Below are 13,612 nucleotides of genomic sequence, written 5' to 3'. Positions count from 1 at the left end.
AGCTACTGAAACCCGCGCACCTAGAGCCTGTGTTCAGCAACAAGAGAAGCCACCACAATGAGAAGCCCACGCACCGCAATGAAGAGTATCCCCCGCTTGCTGCAACTAGAGAAAGCCCGCGCGCAGCAACGAAGACCCATCGCAGCCAAAAATAAATAAATAAATTTATTTTTAAAAAATGTTGAACATGCTTTTGAAAGGGTGCACATTTTTATCCTGTCACTGGCATCTGCATGTATGGATCACGGGCGCTTGAGGAACAGTAAGGGAGGAGGAGATGAAAATAGGCGCTCATAGTTAGGCTAAAAAATTTGGAACCTGAAGTAATGGGGAGACCAAAGGATATATATTTGTAGAAACATCATATCAATGAGATTTGTCAAGAAGATAGTCAACAAATATTTAAGGAATACATGTTCCAGGCACTGGGATATGAGCCGAGAATGCAAAGGTCTCTAGGAATCACTCCTGCCCTCTGTAAAGATAGAGTTTAGTGTAAAAACAAAAGACAAAATGCTAAAGACTCTTAAAACATCAGTGATAAGATGAAGATCTGCTTCAAAGAGGGATATCCATACAATAGCTAAAGTTTGTTACATTTTACTGGAGGTCTGGCGCTACATCTTTTATAGTTCAGGAGAATTAGACTTCTTTTAAACCCCACAGCAGCTCTATGAGCCAAAACGTGTTATCAAATCCATTTTAGAGTTGAGTTTATAGATATAAGTAGATGAGTTGATCAGCTCCAAACCCTGTAGCTGGAATTCTCATTGATTCTCTCCCTCTCTTTCTCTCCACATGATACATCAGATCAGGTAGCAAATCCTGTTGGCTCTACTCTGCAGCTACCACTGATCCAAGCCACCATATAGCCTGGATTTATAGCTGTGGCCTCTCACTAGTCTCCTGTTCCCACCCTTTCCACAGAGTGGTTTGTAAAACACTAAAAGATCACAGTAGTTTTGTCCTCAGACCCTACCAATGGCCCCTTGCAGTGACTACAACAGAGATCTTCATGCCATTTCCATGGCAATACCTTCTAAAATGATTTTGACAAGTTATATGCCTCCTCACATGTTTTTAAAATTACATCTGAAATTTTCATCATGGGCTTGAATCCTTGTGAAAGATGTAATTTCTGGTATTGTATACATTGACATTTGGAAAGAAACTCTTATATCACTCTTTTAAAGGTATTCAATGGAATTTAAATACCATGGCAATTTGACACCCACCATCATCCCTTTAAAAATACATGAATATCTCTTATGAATATGGACATAAAAATCCTTTAAAAAATTAGCAAGTCACATCCAGCAACATATAAAAAGGATTATACAGCAAGATGAAGTGTGTTTTATGCTTCGAATGCAAAGTGGGTTTGACATCAGAAAATGAGTTAGTGTAATGAATCATATAAATAGAATAAAGGACAAAAACCATGTGATTTGATGAGGATGTAGAGAAATTGGAGAATTCATACATTGTTAGTAGTAATGTATCAATAAACTGGTGCAGCCACTTTGGAAGACAGTTTGGCAGTTCAACAAAAAGTTAAGCACGTAGTTACTATATGAATCAGCAATTCTACTCTTAAGTATATACCTGAGAGAATTGAAAACATGTTCACGAAAAACCTAGTACATAAAATGTGCATGGCAGCATTATTCGTAATAGCCAAAGAGTGGAAACAACCCAAATGTCCATCAACTAATGAATGGATAAGCAAAATGTGATATTTCTATAGAGTGGAATATAATTCAACAATTTAAAAAATGAAGTACTGATAAATGCTACAAAATGCACACCCATAGAGACAGGACTTAGATAGTGGTTGCCGGGGGCTTAAGAAAAGGGAAAATAGAAAGTATGATATTTCTTTTTGGAATGATGGAAATGTTCCGGAATTAGATAGTGATGATTGCATAACTTTGTGAGTATACTAAAAACCACTTTAAAAGTGAATTTTATTATATGTAAATTGTATCTCAATTTTAAAAGTATGGGAAATCCCCACATGATCATCTCAATAGTTGCAAAAAAAGTATTTGACAAAATCCAACACCCTTTCATGATAAAAACACACGACAAACTAGGAATAAAAGGAAACTTCCTCATTGTTGGTAAAGAACATCTACAGAACCCATAGCTAACTTCATACTTAAAGGTGAATGTTTTCCTCCTAAAATCCAGAAGTAGACAAAGATGTCCATGCTTACCACTTCTGTCCAACATCATAATGGAGGTTCTATCAGGCAATTAGGCAATAAAATGAGATCAAAGGAATCCATATTGGAAAGAAAGAAGTAGAAGTAGAAGACATGATCTTATATATAGAACATCCTAAGGAATTCACCAATAAAGTATTATTGGAATTCACCAATAAAAAAATGGGTTCAGCAAGGTTGCAGGGTATAAGATCAGTATACAAAAATCAAGTGTATTTCAAGTGTATTTCTCTGCACCAGTAATGACCAACCCCAAAATGAAATAAATGTAACTACACTTATATAGCATCAAAAAAATAAAATAATTAAGAATACATTTTAAAAAAGAAGGGCAAAACTTGTATTCTGAAAACTACCAATATAAAACATTATTGAAAGAAATTAACGAAGACCTAAAAAATTGGAAAAACATCCCATGTTCATGGATTAGAAGACAATATTGTTAAGATGGCAATAAAAAAAAAGATGGTAATATTCCCCCAAATGATCTACAGAGTCAATGCAATACTTATTATAATCCCAGCTGGCTTTTTTGCAGAAATTGACAAGTTGATCCTAAAATTCATGTGGAAATGCAAGAGACCCAAAGAGCCAAAACAATTTTGAAAAAGGAAATAAAGTTGGAGAGCTCACACTTTCACATTTCGAAACTTACTACAAAGACGGAGTGGTACTGGCCTGTGATAGACATATAGATCAGTAGAATAGAATTAAGAATTCAGAAATAAACCCTGCATTTATAGTTAATTGATGTTTGACAAGGGTGCCAAGACAATTCAATGGTTTTCTTAACAAATGATGCTGGAACAACTGAACATCCACATGCAAAAGAATGAAGTTGTACCTGTTTCTTTACCATACACAAAAATTAACTCCAAATGGATCATGTAAGAGCTAAAACTATAAATCTCTTTGAAGAAAACTTAGGAATAAATCTTTGTGTCCTTGAGTTAGGCAAAGCCATATTAGAAACAATAACAAAAGCACAAATGACGAAAGGAGAAATGGATAAATTGGACCTTATAAAAATTAAAAACTTTGTGGGGACTTCCTCGGTGGTCCAATGGTTAGGACTCCGTGCTTCCACTGCAGGGGGCCAGGGCTCAATCCCTGATTGGGGAACTAAGATCCCGCATGCCTTGTAGTGTGGCCAAAAAAAAAAAAATTATAAACTTTGTGCTTCAGAGGACACCACTGAGAAAGTGAAAAGAAAGACAACCCATAGAATGGGAGAATATATTTGCAAATCATATACCTGATAAGGGGCTTATATCCAGAATATATTAAAAACTCTTACAACCCAACAATATAAAATGGACAAAGGATTTGAATAGATATTTCTCCAGAAAGAAAATACCAGTGGCCAGCAAGTGCATGAAAGATGCTCAATATCATTATCCATTAGGGAAATGCAAATCAAAACCATGATGAAAAACTACTTCCCATCCATGGAGATGGTTAGAATTTAAAAAAAAACAGATAATAAGTGTTATGGAGGATATATAGAAATTAGAACCTTTGTACATTGCTTCTGGGAATATAAAATTATATAGCCACACTGAAAAACAGTTTGACATTTTTTTTTAAAGTTAAACATAAATTCCCATATGGCCCAGCAATTCCACTTCTGTTTACCTACAAAAAATGAGAACATATGTCCCTACAAAGACTTGCATATGAATGGTCATAACAGCACTATTTATAATAGTAAAAAACTGGAAACAAATGTCCATCAAATGGTGAATGGATAAGCAAAATGTGGTATCTCCATACAACTGAATATTATTCAGCCATAAAAATGAATGAGGGGGGACTTCCCTGGTGGCCCAGTGGGTGGGACTCGGTGCTCCCAATGCGTGGGCCCGGGTTCGATCCCTGGTCAGGTAACTGGGTCCCGCATGCATGCTGCAACTAGGAGTCTGTATGCTGCGACAAAGATCCTGCATGCCATAACTAAGACCTGGTACAGCCTAAATAAATAAATGAATTTTTTTTTAAAAAAAGAATGGAGTACTGACAAAGGGTACAACAGACGAACCTTGAAAAAATTTTGCTAAGTGAAAGAAACCAGTCACAAAGGACTCATATTGTATGAGTCCATTTATATGAAATGTCAGACTAGGCAAATCTGTAGAGATGAAAAGTAGATTATTGTTTTTCAGAGCTGAGGGAAGTTGGGGGAAAATGGGGAGTGTCTGCGAATGGGTAGGGGGTTTCTTTTCCAGGTGATGAAAATGTTATAAAGTTGATCGTGGTGATGACTGTACGACTCTGTGAATATACTAAAAACCACTGAACTGTATGCTTTAAATGGGTAAATTGTATGATACGTGAATTACATCTCAATAAAGCTGTTACAAAATAAACAAATGAGCTCATTGTTAAAGTAAACTTTTTTACATTGTTCCTTTCCTCTTCGGACTACTATTTCCTTTCCCTTTTCCCATGGAGTTGTTCTCTAACATAATCTATTTTTATGCTTGAAAAAATTTTTAATTGATTATCCTATCATACTTCTCTGTAATAAAATTGTGTATCTAAATTAAACTTTTTAAAATTTAAATTTCTTGTGTCCAAGAGGCTCTATTAAAAAAAGTATTCTGGATTGTGTTGCATAATAAATTATCATTTGTAAACAATTGATCAAGGCAATATAAATATATTATAATAAATAATAACAAATAGGACATTTGATTGGAAATGTATTTCTTAGTGAGTTTTCTAAAAATTAGGTCATGAACATTACTTAGTGCTAGAATGACAGTATCCAATTGCAATTCCATTCTTCTCCTTCAGCTTTATTGAGGTATAACTGACAAATAAATATTGTATCTATCTAAAGTGTACAGCGTGATGATTTGATATACCTATGCATTGTGAAATGATTACCACAATCAAGCTAATTAACACATTTTTGTGTGTGTGTGATGAGAGTACTTAAGATTTATACTCTCAGAAATTTCAAGTGTATAGTATAGTATTATTAACTACAGTCACTGTGCTGTACATTCCCAGAACTTATTCATCTTATAACTAAAAGTTTATACCCTTTCACCAACATTGTCCCATTTCCCCCATCCCTTAGCCCCTGCCAACCACCATTCTACTCTCTGCTTCTGGGAGTTCAACTTTTTTACATTCTACATATAAATAAGATCATACAGTATTTTTCTTTCTATGTCTAGCTTATTTCACTTAGCATAATATCCTCAAGTTTCATCCATGTTATCACAAAGGGCAGGATTTCCCTCTTTTTATAGCCAAATAATATTCCAGTGTGGGGACTTCCCTAGTGGCACAGTGGTTAAGAATCCACCTGCCAATGCAGGGGACATGGGTTCGAGCCCTGGTCCAGGAAGATCCCACATGCCGCAAGGCAACTAAGCCCACGAGCCACAAATACTTAGCCCATGTGCCACAACTACTGAAGCCCACTCACCTAGAGCCTGCACTCTGCAACAAGAAAAGCCACCGCAATAAGAAGCCCACGCACCTCAACAAAGAAGAGTAGCCCCCGCTCACCACAACTAGAGAAAGCCCACGTGCAGCAACGAAGACCCAACGCAACCAAAAATAAATAAATTAATTAATTAATTAATTTTAAAAAATTCCAGTGTGTGTGTATCTCACATTTTCTTTATCCATTCATTCATCAACAGACACTCAGATAGATTGTTTCCACATCTTGGCTATTGTGAATAGTGCTACGGTGTGGACTCTGAACTCAGGGGTTCAGATAGCTTTTGATATACTGATTTCATTTCCTTTGGATATATACCTAAATGTGGGGTTGTTAGATCATTTGGTAGTTCTATTTTTAATTTTTTTTTTTCGTCATGCCTCACGGCTTGCAGTATCTTAATTCTCTCACCAGGGATTGAACCCAGGCCACAGCAGTGAAAGCACCAAGTCCTAACCACTGGACCTCCAGGGAATTCCCTACTTTTTATTTTTTAAATTAAATCTCCATACTGTTTTCCAAAATGGCTGTACCAATAGCAATTCTATTCTTAATTTTCATTATTATACATCTAAGTACCGAAAAACCTTTTTCACATAAGGAAGTAGACAGGCATGGAAGGAATTTTGTAAAATCAATGTTCTTTAAAGTCCTTTTGAGTCCTCTGCCGAAATCATGTGATAACACCTCACCACTAGGATGGTTACTGTTAAAAAAAAATAAGTGTTGGTAAGGATGTGGAGAAACTGGAACCCCTGTGCACTGTTGGTGGGAATACAAAATGGTGCAGCTGCTGTGGAAAACAGTATAGCAGTTCCTCAAAAAATTAAAAATAGTACTACCATGTGCTCCAGCACATCCATTTTTGGGTAGATAGCCAAAAGTATTGAAAGCAGGGTCTCAATGAGATATTTGTACACCTGTGTTCCATAGCAGCATCGTTCACAGTAGCGAAGACGTAGACGCAACCAAGGTTTCCACGGATGAATGAAGGGATAAGCAAAATGTGGTGTTTATATAAACTTGAAGTGTTATTCAGCCTTAAAAAGAAAGGAAGGGGCTTCCCTGGTGGCGCAGTGGTTGAGAATCTGCCTGCTAATGCAGGGGACACGGGTTCGAGTCCTGGTCTAGGAAGATACCACGTGCTGTGGAGCAACTAGGCCCATGAGCCACAACTACTGAGCCTGCGCATCTGGAGCCTGTGCTCCGCAACAAGAGATGCCGCGATAGTGAGAGGCCTGTGCACCGAGATGAAGAGTGGCCCCCGCTCGCCGCAACTAGAGAAAGCCCTCGCACAGAAACGAAGACCCAACGCAGCCAAAGTAAAATAAAATAAATAAATAAATAAAAAGAAATGCATTTCCATTAAAAAAAAAATGAAAGGAAATTCTGACACATGCTGTAACGTGGATGAACCTTGAGGACATTATGCTAAGTGAAATAAGGCAGTTGCTAAAAGACAAATACTGTATGATTCCACTTATGTGAGGGGCCTAGAGTAGTCCAGATTATGGAGACAGAAAGTAGAACAGTGCTTGTCAGGGGCTGGGGGAGTGTGCTGAGGGGTTGGTGTTTAATGCACACAGGGTTTCAGTTTTACAAGATGAGAAAAGTTCTGGAGGTGATGGTGGTGATGGAAGCACAGCAATGTGAATGTACTTGATGCCTCTGAACTGCATCCTTTCAAATGGTTAGGATGATAATCTCATGGATATTTTACCAAGATTTAAAAAAAATTTTTAAACCTATCATCAAAAAGTATTTTTCTTGCTCTCACTAGATTAGATCCTCCTTAGTACTGTGGAAACTTCCTCTTTTGCAAAAGGATTTCTTACTGGGTCCTTAGATCCTCTCACCTCCCCAGTTTCTGGAAAATACACCAAAAAGGCCTTACCAAAGCTTATCAAATGGGAACTAATTTCACCTGGTTCTCCTTCACTTGGAGACAAGTTGTGTAACCCAATACACTAAGAAGCAATTGGGAAAATGGTAATGTTGGTAATTTAAACACATCTTTGCTAATATTTTTTTGAAAGTAAAAAAGCTTTTATCTTCTACCTTAAATATATTTTCATCAAAAGCTGGAAGAAGCTGATTGAGCTCATTTAATTTATAGACACTCTTCACCATTTACTGTAATTGGCCCTATCAGTCCTTGTTGTGAAAACAATCAGTGAAATCACACTTCATTTGTCAGAAACTTTCCTTCCATCTTCAATGCAAATCCCTGAGAAAAATCAACAGGAGCCCAAATTGCTTGTAGCCAAACAGTGCTTCACTCTTAACAGAAATCTGCACAAGACAAGAAAGCCAAGAGCATAGACAGATTTAACATACCTTGGTTTAAGGAGGCCTTGAAGGTGTTCTATGTCAAATAAGATGCCCTGATTGTTCCTGCTGCCCGCACCCCAGCCTTTCCTGCACCAGGCCCCATTGTAATTCAGGGTGGTGAGGGGTAGGACTTTCCTTTGTAAAGTGGGCTTAAGAGTGATCATGAGAGGCCTTCCCTGGTGGTGCAGTGGTTGAGAGTCCGCCTGCCGATGCAGGGGACGCGGGTTCATGCCCCGGTCCGGGAAGATCCCACATGCCGCGGAGCGGCTGAGCCCGTAAGCCATGGCCGCTGAGCCTGCGCGTCCGGAGCCTGTGCTCCGCAATGGGAGAGGCCACAACAGTGAGAGGCCCGCGTACCGGAAAAAAAACAGTCCCAGGAGAGGGAACTGGGCATCCTTGTTCTACAGAGCCCCCCTCCCTCGCTGTGCTAATCTGGGGGGCGGGGGACCGGTCAGGTGATGTGCACTTACGTGGATTCACCCCTAAACCTGCTGTTTACCCATTCTCACCATTGTAGTAAATGACCCAGCAACCACCGGTTGCTCAGCCAAGAGCCCGGGGGTCGTCCTTGAGTCTCTCCCCTCCCCACACCCCTTATCCTATCCATCAGGTTCTGCCACTTTACCTCCAAAATATATCCCTGATTTAGTCACTTCTCGCTTCCACCGCTGTCACCCAAGTCCAGGCCACCATCACCCTGGCGTGGAAGATTGTAAGAACCGCTCAAGTGTCTTCCTTCCTCTCCCTTCCTTTTCTCCTACAAACAGTAGCCAGAGGGGGTCCTGTCCCTCCCTTGTGTTAAACCTCCTCATTGCTTTCCTTTGCACTTGGAATAAAATCTGAATAATATCTGATCTAGTAGGGTGACCAATTTGTCCTGGCCAAACCAGGACAGTTGGTCACCCTATATGAGGCTCTGTAGGCCCTGACTCTGCCTACCTCCTAGACTGCCTCTCAAGGACTCCTCTCCTCCCTCCCTCGCTCCCCTTCCTCACTCTCTCACTTTCCCTCCCCTCTTCAGCTCATTTGGCTCCAGTCACACGGGATCCTTGCTCTTCCTTGAAGGAGTCATGTGTGTCTCAGGACCTTTGAACTTGCTCTTTCCTCTCCTTGGAACTTTTGTATGTTAGGATTCAGCTCCCTCCTCAAAGAGGCCTCAGATCACTCCAGCTGGAGCAGTTCTTTTACCATCACCACCTGGCCCCCATTCCTTCCTGCTTATCCACTGTGGAATTTGAAGCTCTCTGTGCTTCACTTTTTTCCCCATAAAATGGGGACAAGCGCTACCCCCAAAGGACTGGAGTGAGGAGACAATGCGATACTCTTTGCTAAGCCCTCAAATCACCGCTGGAACATAACAAGTGTTTCATAGCAACTGTGATTTTTGCCCTGTCCTGTTTTCTTCCTAGCACCTGTCAATATCCGATACAATTATATGTATTTATTTCTTCCATGTTTATTGTCTGTCGCTCCAAATAAAATGTGGGCTGCATCAAGACGAAGATCTGTTTTACATCCTTCAGTGCCTAGAACAGTGCCTGGTGCATGTCAAGAGCTCAAGATGTGTGTGAAGCATGAATGAAGCGTGGATGCCACTGAATTGTACACTTAAAAATGGCGAAAAGGGTGATATTTGTGTTATGTTTATTTTACCACTGATGTCACATACTACATATCTGTTAAATTTCTTAGTCACAAAAAAAGAAAAAAAGAGTGAATGAAGCTAAGTCCCAGCATCCCAGGAGTGGTTATTCACTCAGAGAGAGGGGAGCTTGCAGCTTTCTGGGACTTTTTTACATAACACTCCACCTTTTCACTATCTCTCATTGGCATGCACAACCACCCTGGGGAGGGGAGCGGAGGTGGGGCCTGGGAATCCCAGGAGACCTGCTGTAGCAGTGGAAACACTCGGAGAATTTTGCCTCCTTCACATAGTACTTCAGGGGTGCGAGCTTGACACACTAGTTTTGTCACTCTTACACGGACAGTCTCTGCAGCTGATCAATACTGCATCTCAGGTAAGTTACTGACCTTCCTGTGCTTCCCAATAAATGGCAACAGTAAGAGAAGCTCTCTTTCAGTATTGGTGTGAAGATTGAACAGGATAAACCATGTAAAATGCTTAGAAAAGTGCCCGCCCTGTACATAAGTGCTGTGTAAATGTTAGCTATTATTATTCATCTTTATTATCCATCCAGTTACTTTAGCTAAAAATTAAGGAGTGGGCTTCCCTGGTGGCGCAGTGGTTGAGAGTCCGCCTGCCGATGCGGGGGACACGGGTTCGTGCCCCGGTCCGGGAAGATCCCACATGCCGCAGAGCGGCTGGGCCCGTGAACAAGGCCGCTGAGCCTGCGCGTCCGGAGCCTGTGCTCTGCAACGGGAGAGGCCACAACAGTGAGAGGCCCGCGTCCTGCAAAATAAAATAAAATAAAATAAAATAAAAATTAAGGCGTTATTCATGCCCTTTCTCCCCTCCTCCCATTTCCATTCTTCAATATATATCTTAAATCCATCCACTTTTTCTTCTAAATGTTCTCAAGTTTTGCCTTTTACACTGAAGTCTTTAGCCTGCTCAGGGATATAGTAAATTTCTCTTCATTTCCATGTGGACTACCAGCATCGTTTACTGAATAGCCTATCTTTTCCCTGTTGATCTACTTAGACAGTGCTGTCATACATCATGTTTCTACGTCTGTGAAGGTCTATTTCTGGCCTCTATTCCATTGGCCAGGCATTATCGAGTTTCCTTTCTCCTCATCCCTTATGTGTAACCCATCAGCAAGTCCATCCTATGTCCAAGACTCCTCTCAAGTCCACCTTCTCCACTTCCGCCATCATTTCTTAGCTGGACACTTGCGATGGGTCGCATCTGCTCCTCTCCCCCACTTTTACTCTGCAAGCCCCCCACCCCTGGCCATTCTCCTTATTGCAACTCAAGAGACCCTACCCGTTTTTTAAAATGACAAAATATTGGACATTTGTTATATAAAACTATAAAGGACCACGTGCGGAGGTTATGAAGTGTGGTCATAAAACAACGCTGTGAGCCCACCAGGCTGCCTAGGAAACAGAACAGTGGCAAATCCTTTGATGTCCTGAGTGTCCTCAATGCTAGTGAGAATTCGTCCTTTTTTTAAAAAAAAAATTTGTTCTTTTGAAATTATTCTCTTGCTTTCCTTTATAGTCTTACCACGTATGTATTCCTAAGCAATTTATTAATCAATATTGCTCGTTTGTAAGTTTTACAAAAATAGTGTCATGTTGTGAATTTCCCTCTGGGAATTGGTTTGTTTATTCACTATTACTAATTCTAAGATTCGTCTGTGTTGAGGTGTGTAGCTATTGGTTAGTCATTTTCACCACTGCTTAGTAATCCATTGTAAAATCCCTTATTTGTTTATGTATTTTACTGTTGATAGACATTTGGATTGTTGCTTTTTCTTTTCTCTCATTTCTTTTTTTTTTTTTTTTGCGGTACGCGGGCCTCTCACTATCGTGGCCTCTCCCGTTACGGAGCACAGGCTCCGGACGCGCAGGCCCAGCGGCCATGGCCCACGGGCCCAGCCACTCCGCGGCACGTGGGATCCTCCGGGACCAGGGCACGAACCCGTGTCCCCTGCACCGGCAGGCGGACTCCCAACCACTGCACCACCAGGGAAGCCCCTCTCATTTCTTTTATGAAAAATATGTACAGGGGTTTCCTCTGGGTAGTGGCTTTCAACTTTTCCCCCTAATGCTCTCTGTAAGAAATGTATTTTATGCTGTGACCCAGTACACACACAGACACATCTATTTATCCCAAATTTTCATGATGCACCTTGGCATTTTCTATGCTACTTTATTTAATTTTTTAAAAAAGATATTGATCCACAAAATGACTTTATGACCAACCAATCCATAGTGTGGAACATTCTATAGTCTACTTTGGGTATGTACCCAGGAGTAGAATTGCTGGGTCCTCTGGTGTGAACATAATCAAATTTATCAGAAAAACCAAAGAGTTATAATATTTGACCCTTATAATATTGACAATTATAATAACTGACCTCTCCAAAATAGCTATAATAATTGACCCCTCACCAGCCCAGCATTAGAACTGAAATTTGCTTGGTGGTGTGAGACTTCTTAGTTTTTGCCAATCCAGTGATTGTAAAATGATATCTCATATGGTTCATCTTTAGTAATGTGCCTGTCCATGTCTTTTGCCATTTTACTCTTGGATTTTTTTCTTTTTCTTAGTAATTTGTTAGAGTTCTTTAAATGTTATGGACAATAATCTTTTATTGGTTATATTTACTGTAAGTATCATCTCTCAGTTTATATCTTACTTTTTTCCTCTATTAGCAAAAATGATGAACAGAAACTATTAATTTTAATTTAGTCAAAGGTATCACTAATTTCCTTTGTAGTTAGTGCTTTTTGGATCTTGTTTAAAAAATTCTTACTTCTTCTGGGGTCACAAAAAAATTCTCCAAAATTTTCTGCTACACAGAATTTTAAAAATGTAAATCTTTAACCACTAGGAATTTATGCAAATTCTCTTTCTTTTCAGCCCATCCTTTCCTCACTGATCTGCTAGGGTAAGGCTGTCTATATCAACTTTTTCTAAGTGTCCACTTTTGTGCTCTCATCAGTTCCTTTTGTCAATGGGTCTATTCCTGCCCGATATACTCTGTTGTAATTAAGGAGTGTCTTGAGTGTTCTTCACCCTTTGCTCTTCTATATCGCTTTAGACTCAGCTGGACAAGTTTTATGACAAATTATGTTGAGACTTTGGAATTGTACAGCCTCTAGAAACTTAAAAAAAAATTTTATTGGTGTATAGTTGATTTACAATGTTGTGTTAGTTTCAGGTGGACAGCAAGGTGAATTAGTGGTACATATACATATATCCACTCTTTTTTAGATTCTTTTCCCATTAGAAATTATTTTGAGGAGAGTTGACATCTTTATGATATTGACTATCCCATCAGTAGCATCATATAGCTCTCCTTTTTAAAAAATTGAGATATGGGCTTCCCTGGTGGTGCAGTGGTTGGGAGTCCGCCTGCCGATGCAGGGGACACGGGTTCGTACCCCGATCCGGGAAGATCCCACATGCCGCGGAGCGGCTGGGCCCGTGAGCCATGGCCGCTGAGTCTGCGCGTTCGGAGCCTGTGCTCCGCAACGGGAGAGGCGACAACAGTGAGAGGCCCGCGTAATGCAAAACAAAATAATAATAAATAAATTTTAAAAAAATTGAGATATAATTGACATATATATAACATTGTATTAGTCTTAGGTGTACAGTATAACAATTCGATATATGTATATATTGTGAAATGATTACCACAATAAGTTTAGTTAACATCCATCACCACATATAGTTACAAAAATTCTTTTCTTGTGATGAGAGCTTTTTAAGATTTATTCTCTTAGCAACTTTCGAATATACAATGTTGACTGAAAAAAATGCACAACCTAAAAGTTACGAATTATGTTTTATTTGGCGGACTTTCTGAGGACTCAAGCCCAGAAAACAGCCTCTCAGATACCTCCGAGGGACTGCCAGGATATATAAGAGTTTTTGCAACAAAAACCAGGTAGTTGGACC

Source organism: Delphinus delphis, chromosome 20 (assembly GCF_949987515.2).
Source record: "Delphinus delphis chromosome 20, mDelDel1.2, whole genome shotgun sequence".
In the NCBI taxonomy this organism is placed as follows: Eukaryota; Metazoa; Chordata; class Mammalia; order Artiodactyla; family Delphinidae; genus Delphinus; species Delphinus delphis.
This window is presented reverse-complemented; position numbering follows the sequence as displayed.